Genomic DNA, 19,655 nt, shown 5'->3' on the forward strand with positions numbered 1-19,655 from the left:
ACCACTATAATACCAAGATTCTAGTAGTGTGATAACCTGTTACTTTCTATAGATGTTTCACAAAATAACAAAGACTAGCTCTACAGGATCTCCTGGACTAGGAACTGCAGCAAGCTGGACTTGCCCCCAGAAGACCAAGCAACCAGGAGACTGCTGAGAGAGCCTGCCAATGCCCTTCCACTCAGGGAAGAGGGCAGAGAGCAGAGGTGAACTTCAGGCCCCATTCCTAGCCCCCACTTCCTTCCTCTAGCCCTCTTCAGGATCTACTGAACTTGGAACTGCAACAAGCTTGACTAGCCCCCAGAGGAACCAGCAACCAGAATCCTGCTGAGAAAACCTACCTACTCTGCCCCCACTCAGGGCAGAGTGCAGAGTGCAGAGTGCAGAGTGCAGAGTGCAGAGTGCAGAGAGCAGAGCTCTCACCCACCGGGTGAGGGAGTGTTTGAGAACCATCTGCACCCACCATAAGAACTGTCAGTGAATTGGACCTGCTTGCATCCACCAAAAGAGAACCTTGGAAAAGTACTCACCAGGAAAGGAAGAGACCTACTGACCTACTGAAAGAAAGGAAGGGAAGTTGACAATAAAGAACAAATTCAACTACAGAAAAAACAATATGATGCCACCAGAGTCAAGGGACTCTATGCCAGCAAGATCTGAACATCACAACACAGATGAAACAGAAGAGAATGACCTTAAAAACAACTTCAAGAAGATGATAGAAACCCTAAAAGAAGAAATGAGAAAATCTTTTAAAGAAACGGAAGCAAAAACAATCAAAATTACATATATAACCTGCCTTACCTGATTTGTTTGCATCAGTGTAGAATGTAAGAACTCCAGAAATAGGCGTTTTTCTTACAATACACAGAAGAATCCAAATTGTTTTCTTTATGAATTTGATTCTCTCTGTTTTGGGATAATTGTTACTGATCATTCCCAAAAAGTCACTGCAAGACCTTTGCCGATATTCATTATCCTTCCATAAGGAGGAAATTTCCTCATTCATTAAAGGTACAATAATTTCTGCTGGGTCTCTTTCAGTCAGTTGATGAAGCCTTAACTTACCTTTTAATATCAGATCAGAGATCTTTTCTATATATGTTTTCAGTTTTTTATTATACTTATGTGGTAGAAATACGCATTCTAGTATTATATTTTTCCTCTGCATCAATATTCCAGAGGGGTATTCTCTAGAAGGTAAAATAACCAGAATGCAATCCAGTTTTGGATCGACATGGTCCACATATGCTTCTAATATTCTACCCATTCTAATTATTTTCAGCCTCAGCTGATAGCATTCATGGACTACTTAAGTCTTTATCTCCTTTTAAGGCCGTTTTCAGATGTTTTAAATCATGCCCTTCTACTCCAATAATTGTCTGTAGTTGAGAGATTTCTCCTAGTAGTTTTTGAAGATCATTAAGAGTCTGATAACAATCTCTTTTGATCTGTACTTTCTGCGGTCTAATTTTCTGTAAGTCTATTTTATAACCTAAATGACTAATGGAATGCCCTCTTTGTATTTTTTTCTGGGATAATTTGAAATCCCCAGCTAGGCAAAGTTTCCTTTCCTGCTTCAAACATCTTTACTGAAGTTCCTTTATTTGACTCAGACAATATGTTGTCCATGAAATGATATATTAATGATTGTGGAAATTGTTCACGAATTATTTCCAGAGGTTTATGCACAAAATACTGGCACAAAGTTGGGTGATTTAACATTCCTGTGCAACACTTTCCATTGAAATCTTCATAGTGGTTGAGACTTGTTATAGGTAGGTACTGTGAAAGCGAACTTTTCTCTGTCTTTTTTTTCTAATGGTATAGTGAAGAAGCAATTTTTTAAATTTATAACTACAATTGGCCAATCCTTAGGTATTAGAGAAGGTAGTGGCATCCCAGGTTGTAGAGAACCCATAGGCTGGATTACCTTGTTAATTGCTCTCAGATCGGTAACCATTCTCCATTTCCCAGACTTCTTTTTGATAACAAATACAGGTGAATTCCATGGACTATTTCATTCTTCAATATGTCCAGCAACTAGCTGTCCCTGAACTAACTTCTCCAAAGTCTCTAACTTCTCAGAGGTCATAGGCCACTGGCCTACCCAAGAGATTCATCTGTTAACTATTTTAAGGCTAGAGCTTTAGGTTGCTCTATAGGTCTGGCACAAGCATCCTGTTTCTGTACAGCCTGTATGTTTGGCATCTGTTTTCTGTAGGGCCTTACAATTTGTTTTCTACCAACAAGACCTTGTCTATGATTCATATCTGATACAGGAGGAATGTTAATCTGGGTATTTCATTACTGTAATAAATCATGACCCTAGAGATTCATAGCAATATCTATGACATATGGCCTCAATCTTCCTCTCTGTCCTTCTGGTCCAATACATTCTATCCATCTTGTACTTTGTTTCACTTGAGATAAGGTCCCAATTCCTAAAAAATGTACATTTATTTCTTTTAAAGGCCAAATTGAAGGCTAATTCTTTTGTGTTGTCATAGTGACATCAGTATTCGTGTCCAGGACCCTGGAAAATATCTTATTATTAATTTTTACCAGTAATTGGGGTCTGTGATCCTTTACAGAAGTTTGCCAAAATATACGTTTTTTGTTTCCCCCAGTATCAACTGGTTTCTCCTCAATAACTAATCTATCATCTACAGTGCCATTATTCTTTACAATAGGCAGTGGATTTTCTAATTTTCTTGAGAAAAATCTTCCTCTGTTGTGAATGGGGATGACCAGACCACTTTTTGACATAAGGGCCTCTCGAGAGAAGCCCCTTTATGAGTTTCCCAGTTGAAGAGGGGTACCTTTCTTGTCTGTGATTGACTTACATTCACTGGTCCAGTGTCTTCCCTTGCCACACCTTCTGCACGAACCAGAAGGCTCAGGCCTTCTGTTTGAAGCATTCCTTGGGGAAGCACTATTTCTAGGAATGCTTTGTCTACAGTTCCTACTCAGATGTCCTATTCTACCATAGTTAAAACATCTAGAGTTTTGATGCCTTTTGAAACTTCTGGAGATTGCTTCCCCAACTCAGGTCTGTATCTCCTCATGGTTAGGTCATTTGTCATCTCCATGTGTCTTTAATCACTTAGAAAAGTCCTCCCCTACCCAGGTTCCTTTCTCTGTACTGTTATACTCAATATTAGCTATATACAAGGCCCATTTGTCCAATGGTGCTGATCTAATCTTTAATGGCCCCAGCATCTGTTTGCATTGTTGGTTTGCATTCTCATAAGCCAAAGATTATATAAGAAGTTGCCTAATATTTGAATCAGTTACCTATAAGTTTACTGCCCTGGATAATCTTTGTAAGAATTCAGAGAATCTTTCTCTTGGACCATGTACCACTTTTGAAAATGATTCAATTTTCTCCTGGTACACGGACATTATTCAACGTAATCAACTCTGTTGTTTGGCATAAATTAAATGTATGCTCATCAAAACCAGCTTGGACCCGTGGGTCAGCAAATTCACCCTCTCCAATAATCTCACTCTGGGAAGCTTCAAAGCTGTCCTTCAAACCTTGAGGTTCAAGGGCCTTTGCTTCCTGTCTCCACAAAGCCTTCCATTGTATTTGGGAAAACTGGTCCAGCACAACTGATATTAAGTTATTCCAGGCCGTGAGAGTTATTTTATTTGTTGTCGCCCATGAACTCAACAATTCCTTAGCATAGGGGCTGTGAACCCCGTAAGCCATCATAACTTGCCAAATTTCTTTCAAATCTTTCATGGAAATAGGTTCCCATTGATCCATAGTGGAAGCAGTTTAATTCCTCCTTGATGCTGGCCTTTCTGTCACAGTTACTGGAAAGGCTACCTTAGGAAGGTCTCCTGGGCATCTAGTAGGTATGCCTCTTTCATTTCCTGGTAACCTAATGACTAGTGCCTCAGTGTCTGATGTTTCAGACGGTGAATCTTATAAAGATTGCAATTTTTTGTGACCATATCATGACTGAAGGCTTGGATTTCCTGCATCAAAATTTTTTTCAATGAGCTAATACACGCCTTGGATTGTTCAGTCAAGCATGATTCCAAGCTTTTCATTCCATCCTCCTAGAGTCTCTAAAGGTGTCTATTTTGTCCTCCAGAAAATTTATCCGGTCTGCTAGATGGCCATTGTCTTCAGTCACAGAGTGAATTGTCTTTCCTAGTTTGGTAAATTCCTCCTGGCTGGACTCTATCTTAGCCATAAACGCAGTGGACATTGAATTAATTGTGTCTCAAAGGTTGTTCTGATTAAGTTCCAAAGTATCCCCCTTTTTCCTGATTTTTTTTCATTCTAATTGTTGGATCATTTGTACAATTTGTCTATTATATGTCTGTTTGCCAAACTTCTTCCATGTGATTACATGTATTAATACACTAATCATGAGCATGAGACATAAATACATTTGAAATATATCATAATTGTCTTTTAATGCATGGCATTGGTAATGAGATCTCTAACATCCTGCAGTGTTAAGTTACCTGCCATGTTATAATTAGATGTTCTTACGACCAAATTTCTGAATTGGAAAAATCACCTCTAGTTGGTTTTTGTCTATGATAATAAAAGTATCTATAGTTACCGCGCTTGGCCAGCAGATGCCCCAGGTGTACTGCTAAACACGGCTTCTCCGCGGAAGATCGCTTTTCACCAAAAATAACCTGGAAATGCTAAAAACAGCCTGTACAAAATTAACGAACAGGTTCTGGAAGGGAAAGGCCTGGGGAGGTTGAAAGACACATGTGAAACCTATGAACTCGGGGTCTGGGCTTTGATGGCAGGCACTAGGACTATGAATCCATCCTGCGTCAGAGACTACAGCAAGGACAGCAGCTTTACGGAAATTAGGAGAGGTGCTTGTCCCAAGGCAGCGCTGCAGTAGATCAGGATTGCTGCAAGCGATCTGATGAGTGCATGAGAAGCGGCACCAGTGGGCAGGCAAGCAGCCACCGCCACATGGTGCAAGGAGTGCCCAGGACAGTGTTCTGACTTCTGCGCTGGTCTGTAGAGCTGCTCCCAATGCAAGGTAACTCAGCAGGCAGCAGTATTGGTGGCACTGCTGGGAGAGCACGGTGGTGCTGCAGCAGGAGAAATTCGCTGGAGGAAGAAACGGGAAACACTGCAGTGGTCTTGGTGTCGCTGATGTCTGAGGAGGGGGCACACAATTTGTCTGGTGGTGCCTGTGGCGGCAGCACCTAAAGACAGTGAGGCACAAGTGCCTCTTGAAACAACTGCTGTGCACAGGCTGTGAATTCCCTTTCTGCCAGTAAGGGAGGCAGGTAAGCACACAATGTGCGAATGAACCTGAGGGTGTCCGAGGTTCTGCTCTCAGAAGGGGTGGCCGCATTCTGGCAGCTCGGGAGAACAAGCAAAGCGGCAGGGATAAATGGGATTTGGGGAGCCCTGCACACGGTCTCCTATGACAAAGAAAGCTGCCATCAGACAGCAGAAAGTTAACACACAGGGGGCCACTCACCTCGGGGCCCAAGCCAGCTGGCTGGCCACCGGCCACAGAAGCTTTCATCTCTGTGAAGGAATGGGCTTGCAGCCACTTCTGGTACCAGCTGAGGAAGGAGGTACAATATGGAATATAATATATTTATTTACCAAAGAAAGGAATTACCCACAAGCTGAGAGGTCAGAAGTGTGGCAGGCTTCTAAAGAGAGAGAGTACTTTTCTTTTCCTTAAATAGCCTACCTGTGCTAATCTCCCAATCCCCACCCTTTTAGGTGGATAGTTTTGTGGGATCACCCTACATGTAGCTATCCTAGTATGGACCAAATTAGATTTCAAACTAAAATCAATCAAAAGAGATAAAGAAGGACATTTCATACTCATCACAGGAAGTATCCATCAGGATGAACTCTCAATTCTGAACATCTATGCCCCAAATACAAGGGTGCCCACATTCGTAAAAGAAACATTACGAAAACTCAAATCACATCTAAGAGACCACAGATGTCAGCCCAGACTACTATGCCCAGTAAAGCTTTCAATCACTATAGATGGAGAAAACAAGATATCCCATGACAAAACCAGATTTAAACAATACATATCCTCGAATCCAGCCCTACAGAAAGTACTGGAAGGAAAACTTCAATCTAAGGAAGATAATTATGCTCACAAAAACATATGCAATAGATAATCCAATGTTACCAAAAGACAAAAGAAAAGGGGGGGTAAAATCCACAAACAATAAAACCAACAACAACAAATCAAAATCAAACAAGAATTAACACTCATTGGTACTTAATCTCCCTCAATATTAATGAAATTGAATTGCCTACAAAAGGACACAGGCTAACAAAATGGATATGAAGACAGAATCCATCCTTCTGCTGCATACAAAAAACACATCTCAACTTCAAAGACAGAGATTACCTCAGAGTAAAGTCATGGGATAAGATTTTCCAATCAAATGGATCCAAGAGAGAAGTTGGTGTAGCTCTCCTAGTATGGAACAAATTAGATTTCAAACTAAAATCAATCAAAAGAGATGAAAAAAGTCATTTCATATGCATCACTGGAAAAATCCAACGGGATGAAGTCTCAATTCTGAACACCTATGCCCAAATACATGTAAAATCTCATGCAATTCTAGTGGGAGACTTCAACACCCCAATCTCACCACTAGACAGGACCACCAGACAGAAACTCAACAAAGAAACAAAGGAACTAACAGAGGTTATGACCCAACTGGATTCAACAGGCATCTATAGAACATTCCACCCAAACACAAAAGAATATACCTTCTTCTCAGCACCACATAGAACCTTTGTAAAATTTGACCACATACTTGGCAATATAGAAAATCTCAACAAGTACAAAAAATGGTAATAATCCCCTGTATCTTGTTGGACCACCATGCTTTAAAGTTAGAATTCAACAACAACACAAACTGCAGAAACCCTACAAACTCAAGGAAATTGAACAATTATCCACATAGTAGAAGCAGGAGGTTCATTGCTAAACACTTTTTACAAAGCTACAATTGCCTTGATACTCAAGCCACAAAAAAATCACAACTAAGAAAGAGAACTACAGAGCGATCTCCCTCATCAACATTGATGCAAAAATACTCAATAAAATTAGCAAATTGAATCCAAGAACACATCAGAAAAAGCATCCAACACGATCAAGTACGCTTCATCCCAGGGATGCAGTATGGTTCAACATTCAAAAAGCTATCAGTGTAATCCACCATATAAGCAAAGTGCAAAAGAAAAACCACATGATCTATTTACTTGATAAGGAAAAAGCCTGTGACAAAATTCAACACCCCTCCATGATAAAGGTCCTGACCCGATCATATGACAGACTTTCGAGATCTCCCATGAAGGGCCTTACCCTATTTGAAGAGTACAGTGGGGACTGGAGGAGGGGTTGGGAGAGGGCTGAAGGGGGCCAGGAGAGGAGGCGAGGGAGAGGGAGCTAGGAATGACATGTAAAGCGAACTTGTTTCTAATTTAAATTATATAAATAATAATAAAATAGAATAAAGACTAGGCCTTTAACAACTGTTTCAAGAATGATAAAAATATTCAATTATCCTTGTGCTATGTAAGAAGTTCAAATGAATCAGATATTTTGTCTGCAGAGTTTTCAACCTATCCTTTTTGTGAAGGTGGTGACATTGAGCATGCAGAATTACGTTTCATATTTTCCTTCTACAGAATATTCAGGGTTTTCCCCATTTTTGTTAGTTTTTTGAAATTGTCATATAATTGGTTTTGATCATATTAACCTCCACCTCAACTCCTAGATCCAATGCCCTCTTCCACCCATCCAACATATTCTACCTATAAATCCATCTATCAATCTATCTTCTATTTATCATTTATCTATCTATCTTCTATTTATCATTTATCTATCTACTGTTTTATAGTATATGTGTATATATATCTGTCTCTCTCTCTATTTATCTATCTATCTCTCTCTCTGTCCCCATCAAGTCCAGTTTATGTTTCCTGTATACTTTTGATGTATGGTCTTTTGTGGGAGCATAGCAGACCTACCAGATGCTACACTATTTAAGAAAACATAGTTTCTACTTCCCAGCAGCTTTCCACTGCCCGTACCTTCTAAGCTAGGGTTAGAACATCACTCTTACCTTACTTCTCTATGATTGGATGTTGTCTGGCTTGATCTTGAATTTTGTACATGATGCCCCAATCACTATACGCTTATATGTGCACATGCCCTGTGGTGCCTATAAAACACTATTTTTTTACAATCATCAATCTGGAGAATATCTTTTTTATTGTTCTATAATAATGTTTGAAATCAGCCAAATATATAGAAAACAGTAAAGTTTTCAGTAAGTATTAATAAGATCAAGAAGGGTTTATATTTCTTCTTTTTAAAATAATGTAATGAATGTCTGTATGTATTTTGGGAATTGAGAATGTTAAACCTTTCAGAATTGGCTACTTGTTCTGAATCTGTTCTTTCTGATGCATACTGAAGAGAGTATGCAACAGAGGCTGGTCCTCACTGTCCCATGTTAATGTAGTAACATGACAGCACAAATTACAAGAATAGCTTTGGCCACATTGGCATACACAGGCAATTTGTATTGATCCCTAAACTTAAAGAGTCCATGACCTCATGCAAAGAATGCTTTTTAATAATTCACCCCATTAAGGGCCCATTAAAATGTCAGACCTGTCATAAACTTTGTAAATACTTAGTTACCTCTAATGTCTTCAAAATAATATTGAATTATTAATGAACCATTGGCTCCAATAGCTGTTCCATTCAACAAAGCCAATATAGCATATTGTGCTCTCCACATTCTAGAACTCACTTCTCCTATTTCTGGTATGACCAGAGATTTTACAAATGATGTTTGGAATTTTCTGTTGTCCCAAGTCAAGATTAACAATAATCTAACTTTGCTGTTCTTTCAGATCTGAGAGTTGAATCTATGACTATGGGCATGGTAGGTAAGCTTTCTCTAGTAGGGAACTATATCTCAAAACTATTTGACATATTTAAAGAGGAAACTATCAGAGTGATATAATTGTAACCTTACCTAATATTACTGTAACTTACCTGGGTAAGTCACAAAACAGCAAACAAAAGTAAGGATCTAGGTATAAGAAATTCACTGTCTGCAGCAGCATTTGCTTCTTTGGATATATATGGCTTTCTCAAACAGAGCTTTCTAGGAGACTTTAAACACATAAATTTAATTTCATATGCTTTTTCAATAGAGAATAGCCTAAATAAGAGCATTTATTTGGCTATCAATTAAGTCACTTTAAAAAATTGAAATGTTATCCAAAGTGTGAAAATCTACCTAAAAGTGGAGCTGCCAAATAAGATATAATCTTTCCAATTAAATTTGAAATTTAATTTACTAAAATACATTCCTAATATCTCATAACCCTCACCTACATTAAGGACTACCTGATTGCCACTGCTGAGCCTTCAAAGTAGGTAATTGGGTCTCTGGAGTAGGACCCAGATATTCGTTTAAGCCTCAGGGTGTTGTAAAGAACTTGCAGCATTAAAAACCACTACACGTGAGGGGAGTAATAATCCAACATAAAAATCTCAGATGAACCTGATGGCTGACCAATAGTGTTTCAGGATTCAGTGGCCAGGAAATACATGTATTCCTAAGAGTATATTCAATAGTTTAATGTAATCTGACATTTGAAAAGCAAAAGATTACACTTATAAACTACAAAAACAAAAAAAAATTCCCCAAGTACCCTAGACAGGCAAAACTAAAGTGACCAAGAATCATGGGGCCTAGAACTGGGTAAGTCCCCACTGGGTCAGACAACCTGGGAACATACAAGGGGTCCAGAAACCAGAAGTGAGAAGGGCTGAATGGATGCATGGGTGTCCTGGGCCAAGGTAAGCATAACCAGGTTTCAGAAAGCAGTTCTAAGCAGACTCACCAGCCAAGCACCAGTAGGTACACACCTAGTCAGGTATTCCTGCCAACCATATGTCCTTGGGAAGGAAATATTCATTCCTGAACCTAGCTAGGCTGGGGTTCATACGTGGCAAAAGTGTTTTAATCAGACTCAGGGTAAAGGTGCAGAGAGAAACACGTATTTGCATGATCTATCTAATACAGAGTCAGCTGTCTGCACCCTGAAAGGATTTTGATGCTGAGGAGTATGGATTTTATCCCTAAGAACTTTAAGGCAGTTGTGTCAGGCCTCACTGCCAGAGATTTTTCCTGAAAAAAATGGAAAATACAAGTTTTTGTTTGTTTGGTTGGTTTTTGTTTTTTGGGGGAGGGGCTTTTTTGGTTTGTTTCTTTTTGCAAAGCTACATGGGAATGCACTTTAGATCATAAAATGCTGTGAGTGTGGAATGTATTTTACAGGTGATTGAATTTGGGTACCGTCGTTTTCCCATGTCACTAATGATAGGTGCACATATTCTAGTCACAGGCCACCCTTAACACTCCTCGGAACTGTCATTTGTATGAATTATTCGGGAAACAATGGAGACCCAGAACCCACCACTGTGCCTAGCAACAAGAATACAGTAAATATTTTTTCTGTTTATTTGGCCTAAAAATGCAAATAAGCTTGCCTCCCAATCATTTTTTCGATATTCCAAACACTACACCTTTTGATTTTTTGTCCCACATAAGTGAGTCTGAGCTTGTATTTACTACTGTGTGACCTTGAACAACATGTTTAATTTCTCAAAGCCTCAGCATCCCCATCCTATAAAATTTTAGTGTTAGTGGTATCCAACCCTACAGATAGTCATAAGATCAATTCAGATTTATAGATAAATACCCTTAATCAAGTTCCTGCCACACTACAAATTCTCAGAAAATATTGACTATTATTAGAAACAACACTTCTCAGTTCAGTCTTTGGTTCAGCATGTTTTTAGATTCAGACTTAAATGCCCCAAGCAAAGCCTAATTCAAATATGCAAAGATGGGCTTGACTTGAACACTACAGCCTAGGAACAGAGGCCAGGTATTTAAAGCCACAAAGTACTACAAAGCAAAGTCATAAAAGTCACACTGCACTCACCAACTAACTATACAGCAATAAAAGTTGTCTCACTTTTGCTCAGTGCCTATTTTAGCTCCATATTTTACTGAGATTTCTATTTCCCTAATAAAATAACATCATTATTTTATGATCTTCTCTATGAAAAGATCCAAAAGCCATCCTATCCCATTCCCTAGAGACATAAAAGTAAACCTAAAGCAATATGACACTACATTTAAAGTCACATACTGTTATGTTGTATAATTCACCATTAGTGGAAATGATTTCTCAGCCATGATTCTTTTATTATTAGCTTTAAGTTTTTCTGTGAAGCCCAGCAGGCTGTCTTTCAAATGGAGCCTGACTAATCTTAGCCAAACAAACTTGCATTGCAACATCATTGCTCAGCCCTGCAAGCTCTCTTGTAAAAAGTGCTGGTTCCAGGACATCTATGAGGTTTCTGATTTTCATCATATAAAGAAGGTTGCAGACTCTATACCCACAAGACCCCATCTTAATCCACAGCAATAATTCATTCTATCTGTCCAAGGATTGCCAGGTTTGTTTCTCAGATTACTCTAGAGGTTTCCAAAAGTGTGTATTTAGGTCCAGTAAATAAAATCAAAAGGGACCATAGAATTCATCTAAATTAATCACACAGACATTATCTCTTCTTCTTTTAAGAAGTGAAATTGCCATTAAATATCTCTCTTATACATTAAACTTTCAATACAACCTTTATGTTCATATCAACTCATTCACATATGTAGCTACATATGCACCTACTCACCATGTTGTTATCCCCAAATGGTTCAGCTCCCTGGATTCTGCCTGTCCTTTAACAAGCATGCTACTCAGAAGCAAGCAAGAGCTGATGTCTGAGAATTGTCACTGGACTATCAGCTTGCACACAAGCCAGGCCTTCAATTTCTCTAGAACATGAAAAACTTTACGAAACATCAACATCAGACAAAGTCATTCTATAGCTGCTATAGAACAGGATAAAAATATGACTCTATGTTTGACCAGAAACAAGAGATGAGCTTGTCCAACATACATACTACAACATCCCCACCACCACCAACCCCAGCCATTATAAGTAAGTGCTGCTTTGTTACTAAGTTCAGCCTCAATCTTGCTCTGGTCACCATCGTTAAAACAAATAAGATGGCAACTTCTGGACAACACTCAACAAGTACAAAATCTAACTTCCCCAAGCTTCCCTCAAACTGTCATAATACAGGCCTGAGTCCTTCAAGTCCTTCTAAACACTCTCCAGTTAAGATGTTCAAAGTTCACTACGGTGCATACTCTCCTTCCCTGTATCTTATCATGTTCAATCAGTGAGAACTTTGATGCAAGCAAATATCAGTATTTAAATATCAGTGGAATGCTCAGCCATAAATAGCACATCTATATCTCCCACATCCCTTAGTGCTTAGGGACCATCACAGAAGATGGATTGAAAGAGTTTAAGAGCCAGAGGTCTGGGAGGATGAGAGCTAAATTAGTTCTTCTCAATGTGACAGGACTAATACACTCATAATCTCAAAGCTGCTATGGTTGGCTCTGCAAAATCAGGCCAGGCAACCTTCTAGAATGGAGTGGAGAGGGGTTAACAAATCCCTTTTGACAGTTGATGACTTCTCGAAGAGAAGTGCCCATTTTCTTCAATGATATGGTCCCTTGTGAGTCAACCATGTTTTGTGGATGCCTCCACCCCTGTGAGAATATAAGGAACATAAATTGTACTAAGGGATACTTGAAGGCAGCGAGAAGAAAAACAGAACCCAAGTTGAGAAAAAGTGGGAAGGTGGGGATGCATCTGGGCAGAGTTTAGAGGAATGAGGGTTACTATGATACAAATATACAATGTGTGACAGTTTCAAATGTTTAGTAAAAATTATATTGAAATATATTGATGTTTACCCTTCCTTTTCAAATGTCATTTCCCCATTTCTTCCTAAAGTTAATTCATATCAAGCATTTGGTCAAATCAAAGAAAAGGTAAACTAATGTATTCTCTAACTTCCTGCTTGAGAACCTAAACACAATTGTCTTTCAATCTAAAATATACACATGTACAATCATGATGGCAGATAGGTGTATACAGAAGAAAGCTTATCCTTATTAAAATGCTCACTTTTTTAAAGTCACTTTTCTAAAGAAAAATAAAATTGTAATTAGCCTCAACCTACTACTCCATTGATTTTAAAACCACAAATGGTTAACTACGGCTCACATGCCCTCTTAAAGTTGGCATTCAAAATGATAAAACCATATTTCCACTGTAAGAAGAGAAATAGCTTTTATGTGTTACACATGTGTGCTCACCTGCAATATTACCTGACGCACAGACAAGTTCCTGAGTCAAAAGAGTAATTAAAGAGCAAGAGAGCACATAAATGAACCCTTCTCTGTAGGTTCCACAAACAGCATAGACTCACTGGGCCATGACAAGTAGCACAATAGAACATCAATTTATATCGTAGCCAGCTCATCAGAAGTTCCCTTCGGGTGAAGAGACTTGCTGAAACAAAGCCAAGGGCCAGAAGACAGGCAACTCAATTGACCACAGTGGCCTCCAGGGATGGATGCAAAATACCCAGTGGCCTGAGAAGTATGTGGAACTGTACTGTGAAAGTAGGTAGAAGGCAAAATTAAGAATTAGATATCAATCACCAACAAGAAAGTTACTGGGGGTTCAGGGTCAACACAGAAATGGAAAGGAGGGTAACTAAGGTTACAGAGTAAAGAATGACCTGAGGAACTCAGAAACAATGGAGACAAAGAGAATGAAAATATCCCAGGTATTAGAAGATTGGGGCTTTCAGTTCTATAGGAAATGATGCAGCTTCATGCAAGTGTTGATCTGGATCAATTCTCCTATGAGCCAAATCAGAGAGTTGCTTAGGAATCTGAAGGATCCTGATGTTTGTGCAAGGTGAGACCTTGTTATTACAGAAGTAATAGGTAATCCAGGCAAGCTCCATGGAGCAGAAGGAGGAAGAGAAGGAAGAGTCAGAAGAAGAGGAGGAGGAGGAGGAGGAGGAGGAGGAGGAAGAGGAAAGAAGAACAATAAGAAGCACAGAAGAAGAAAGACAAGAAGAAGAAGAAGGAGGAGGAGGAGGAGGAGGAGGAGGAGGAGGAGGAGGAGGAGGAGGAGGAGGAGGAGGAGGAGGAGGAGGAGAAGGAGAAATGAAACAACTGAATATAGCTTCTCATCTTGAGTTACTTTTTGGCATCTTTTGTACCATTTCATACACCTCAAATAGAGAGAAGTATGTATTCATTATCTTTGACTGAAGTAAAATTTATTTTCACTGATTTTAAACTCAAGACAGTCTTGCTGGAATGTTTATGCTGCAATGCTTGTTTTCAGAAGTAGCACTGCAATAGATGAAAAATATTTGCCTTCTGCAGAAAGGAAAATATGATACTCTGATATTTATAAGTAGGACTGGTTATTTTTTAAAATGCTAAATCAAAAATAGTAGAATTATTATACATTTCTGGTAATAATTTTCTCAGTGTTTCTCACTTAAAGACTGGAAGTATTATTTATGACATGTGTTATACTTGAAATTGAATGTGGAATAAAAATGAATTTAAGCAACCAGAGTGAGCTGCATATCTAAGTAGCACATGCAAATCAGTTTAACTGTTTTATGTCAGAGTTACTATGAAGGGAAATCACCATAATAAAAATAATACAGCTACTGTATTTTGAGAGCTATTTTATTCCAAGTACTATGATGGATATTTTACAGTTTTCATATATTTTCTTATTTAATGCTTGCAATAACCTCAAAAAAGTCAGTACTATTAGCCCTATTTTGAAAGTGAGAGGAAACTCTTAATCAGCTTTCTATCACCCTAGCAAATAATTGACTGATTAAGAGACAGTGTCTATTTTGACTCATATAGTTAGAGGTTTCTAGCTACGATTGTTTTGTCTCTGTTGTGTTGGGTCTGTGGAGAGGCAACACATCATGGTGGGTATATTGGTGAAGTAAAGATGCTTCCTTCATTGACAGGAAGCATAAAAATGAGCAGGGTTTGGGACCCACAATCCCCTTGAAAGCACAACTCTAATTACCTTCATTTCCAGTAGGCCCCATTATTAAAGAGTCCCACTGTAGAGAGTGTCTTTCCAGCCTGGTCCCCCAATTGATTAGCCCCAAATAAACACACAGAGACTTATGTTAATTAGAAACTGTTTGGCCAATGGTTCAGGCTTCTTACTGGCTAGCTATCACTTAATGATTAGCTCATAATTATTAATCTATATATTTCTACATGGCCTTATATTACCAGAGAATGTCTGACACATCCTATCTTCCCTGTAACTACATGGCATCTCTCCATGGTGGCTGCTCTCTGCATTCGTCTCCCCAGAATTCTCCTCATCTAGTAGTGCCACCTATACTTCCTTCCTGGCTACTGGCAAATCAGTGTTTTATTCATCAACAATGAGAGAAACATATATATACAAGTATATGCCCCATCATTCCACTTCCTCCCAGTAGTTCATCCTAGAAACAAACCTCTAACACATAGGTCTTTGGAAAACATTCAGGGTGAAAATTATAGCAGAAACCACAGCACAAGGAGATTAATATCTGCAAGAGTTGCTAAGCAGTCAAACTAATATTAACTTGTGTCTCCTACCACAACACTGGACTTATTTGATGTCCCCCTGTTGCTTCTTGAATTCAAGCTTTAGGGAATGGCTGAAAGGTGCTGATTCTGGTTCCAGTGATCAAAATTGTATCATCTGCAAAACTGCCAGAGAATACAGAATCAAAGAATGAAATAAAGAGTTATATTATGATACCATGAAATAATCTGACAAGATAATATACAATGTATACATTTGAGTTTTTCAAAGTTCTTTCAGGAGAGATGAAGTCTCAGCATGTTCCAACCTCATATGTACTACTGCAAGTATGCACAGGACCTGCTTAAGTCAATATGCTCTGATGATATGGGATGTTTCCTACCAGCAAACTGCAAGCTTCTAAGAAGCCACTGAATTGACATCGAATGGGTCATTCACTGAAGACAGTTAATTAAGTGCTGAGTGTCTGTGTAGGATCACTCCTAACATAATACTCTAGAATGGCTGCACCCTATGATGCCTCACACCATCTCCTTCATCCTACCTTCTCCATCATTCCCCTTGACACTCAAAGTATTTCCTAAAGGAAGCTTGTGTTCAAGCAGGCATACAGCCTCACACACAAAGACCAGAGTCAAGAGTCCCTTTCAGTGCATAGACCTTCACTGGCAGGAAAGGGAAATTGAGAAAGGTCCTCTCATCTCATCCCACATAATCCCAGAGAAGCAGACCAGTTATGCTTTGACAAGAAACAAAATGGATATCCAACACACAGAATGTATTGTATCCTTCAGCAAAGACAGCAATCTAAATTAGAAGTCTTCAATGTTAATACCCTAGCATTTATGCATTCATGTGGAACTTATTTACACTTTTAAAGAACATTGTCCTTCCTTAGGAGTACCTGCCTTTCTTTGTTTGCTATGAATCTATGATATGGGAAACAATTGTGATCTCTCTTCTATTAGCAACTAGAGCATTTTTTATACAAGACAATAAGGAGTTCAAGACCAGCCTAGGTACCCATCCCAAGTATACACACGGACTTTGGACTCCCATAGAACAATGTGAGGTGCACTCTCACCCTGAACTCGTGGGGAAGGGTCTAGGTCCTGCCCTATATGAAATGACAGACTATGGACACCCCCATGGAGGGCCTCACCCTCCCTGGGGGAATGAGGGGATAACAGGGGGGGGTTGAGGGGAGGGCACGGGAGGAGGAGAGGGAATGGGAGAGGGACCTGGAACTGACTTGTGAAGCAACCTCGTTTCTTATCTAAATTTAAACTGGAAAAAAAAGACCAGCCTAGGTTAATAGCAACAAAACAAAAACAACAACAAAATGTTTTAAAATATTTATTGTGGTGTAGATACCAAATGGAGACCAACTTTCAACCTTTACACAAATTGAAGAATAAACAGTCGTGAAGGAAATTTTAATGTTATAATAACTTTCATTAGCTGGATATGCTGACATCCATAGAAAATAATTCACATGCATTTTTAAAAGTGACTTTTTAAGGAAGAATAATTTGGTTGCATAAAATATGATTACTTGCCCTCATAAACGTTTATTTGAATTTATTGCACTATAACCAATGCCAAAGGCATCTGCCACAGCAGGGAAACCCAGTTATGAATTGTAAAACAATTCAAATGTGTGAGTGGAAGCACACTGGAGTGAAGTGCTGACTCAGGGAAATCAGGGAGGTAAAATATGCTGATTTTCCATGATGCATTCTAATGAGGCCAGGACCATAAAAAATGAAGATGATAGAAGCTTCAAGGGTCCACCTTTCCTGAAAAGACCACCACCTAGTTGGATGCCAGTCAGCTCCACTGGCAGCCTCACCAGGACATCTACTTGCTGCTATACCAGTCTGTCAACTTATTACAGTCTGATATTTAAACCAGAGAGGTATGCCACTGTGAGAGTTTGAGGCAGGCAAGCACAGTGAATAATTTAGCAAACTGGAACTTCATTTGGTCTGGGCTATACACATACCCATCTCATCATAATACACCTAGAAAACTACTACCTACACTTGCCTCAAGCAAATGCTCAAAATGTGTATTAAGTGCCTTCACCCCTAGCAACTATCAGTGATTCTTTTTTCCTGGAAAGTTTCTACTTAAGCAAATTCCTGAATAAACTTTTAGGTTAAAAACCTCTATCTACCATCTTAGGCCTATATATAGTAGGACATGCATATGATTAAAATCAGATATGTATGGGAGGGCAATGCATAGTAGAGAAAAAGTTATGCAACCCAAACCTTGTCAATCAATGGAAGAAATCCTCACTCAGTACGCCCTTTATTAACTAGCCAGCTCCTTCTCCTTTGGGATCCCATACAAAGAAACCTGGTGGGTGGCACACTACTCTCTCACAGCTTATCTGATCTGCATCTTGGCTGTAGTTTCCTTGCCACTTTGAAATCTATGTGATCTCTTTTTCTTCCCCCAACTCTTCTAATGAGCAGCCAAGAACTTGGAAACATCGGTCCACCTGTAAGAAGTTTACAATGATCATGATTTAAAACTTTAGACCAAAGGCTGCATGGGCTGTGCTTTCCATCCCTCTGACCTCTACCATTTCCCATCTGTACACACTAGCTATCCATCCTGAGTGAGCACTGGAGACCCGCTTGCATATTGACATTCAAATACTCATGAGAGACTGCTTCCATCAGCCATGAAAGTGCAGACCTGTATTCTTAGTACTCAGAAAGCTCCAGCAGGAAGATCACAAATTCTAGGCCAGTCTGGGCTACCTAGTAAGACCCTGTTTCAAAAATCAGAAAAGAAGATACAGGAAGTAAGGCAGGGAAATCTTACCCTCCTGCTGTAAATCTGGAAATACTTCAAGAACATAAACACACACTATCTGCATGATGGGACAAGGGAAGAGGACAAAAAGAGAACAGAGATGTCTACCCTTGAGATTACTTTTACACTGATTTCTGCACTTCCAGCTGTCCAAGGATCCACACATCAGGTCACAGGTAGTGGGGCTCCATATCCTACTTGCAGATGCTTGTGAAGTTTCCTAAAGTGTCCTCTACTGCTAATCAGCTGAATAAATCATAAGTAATCACTGGCGAAAGGTGCAAGTGACAGGATAGGAATGTCTGGGAGAAAATGCAGGAGGTTAGTGTAGTGACTAATCCTCCATTTTAGCAGCCATTACAGGCTAACATGTGCTTATATGACCTTGCCACTCCTGTCCTGGTCACTAAGGTCAGATGACCTCCTCGTGGCAAGGAACCAATCAGAAGTTAGCTGGCAGGGCTGTGCTTTACGGCTCTGGGTGTGCTTTATGGACAGTGCACAGCAGTGACGTGCAGAACATAGCAACCGCCCTGGGAGGGCCTATGGGCCATAATAACCAGTTGACCAATCAACACAGGGCGGGTCATCCAAACCTAGAAGTGCACCAATCCTGAGACTGTTTCATACCCCTAGACACTCCCTTTACACTGCCCTTTAAGATTCCTTTCTCGAGGTTGCTTGGGGTCTTTCTCCAGCCATTCACCACCATAGTGGCTGGGTGAAGGGCCCAAGCTAATGGTGTTAGCTCGTTAAACATCTACAATAAAAGACTCTTTGCTTTTGCATCAAAATGGGCCTCTTGGTGATTTTGGGGTAATTTGGGCACAACAGATAGAACATCTGAAATCTTTGAGAGCTAAAGAAAAAAGGAAAGGAATTCAATGACAATTCTTCATAGACAAGTTACTGTTGATTAATTTTCTAAACATCATCAAAGAAAGTTTCCTTGATGTTGCAATTTTTCTTTTAAACAAGAAAGCATTACTTTGATTACTCCTCATTTTATGACCATATTTATTTATTTATGTAGACATACGATCTCAAATATAAGACAGTTGTGAAAAGCATCAGTAAAAAAAAACATCTGAAGTCAGTACTCCTGATTAACTCAGTCACACTCAAAACAGCATAAAAGAGAGTCAAGAAAAGAATGGAAACAAAACAGTAAAGAAACAAGTGCTAGACCTGGTAAGCTAACCTGGTATATCATGGGTCATG

Source organism: Mesocricetus auratus, unplaced genomic scaffold, assembly GCF_017639785.1.
Source record: "Mesocricetus auratus isolate SY011 unplaced genomic scaffold, BCM_Maur_2.0 Super-Scaffold_100676, whole genome shotgun sequence".
NCBI classification, from domain to species: domain Eukaryota; kingdom Metazoa; phylum Chordata; class Mammalia; order Rodentia; family Cricetidae; genus Mesocricetus; species Mesocricetus auratus.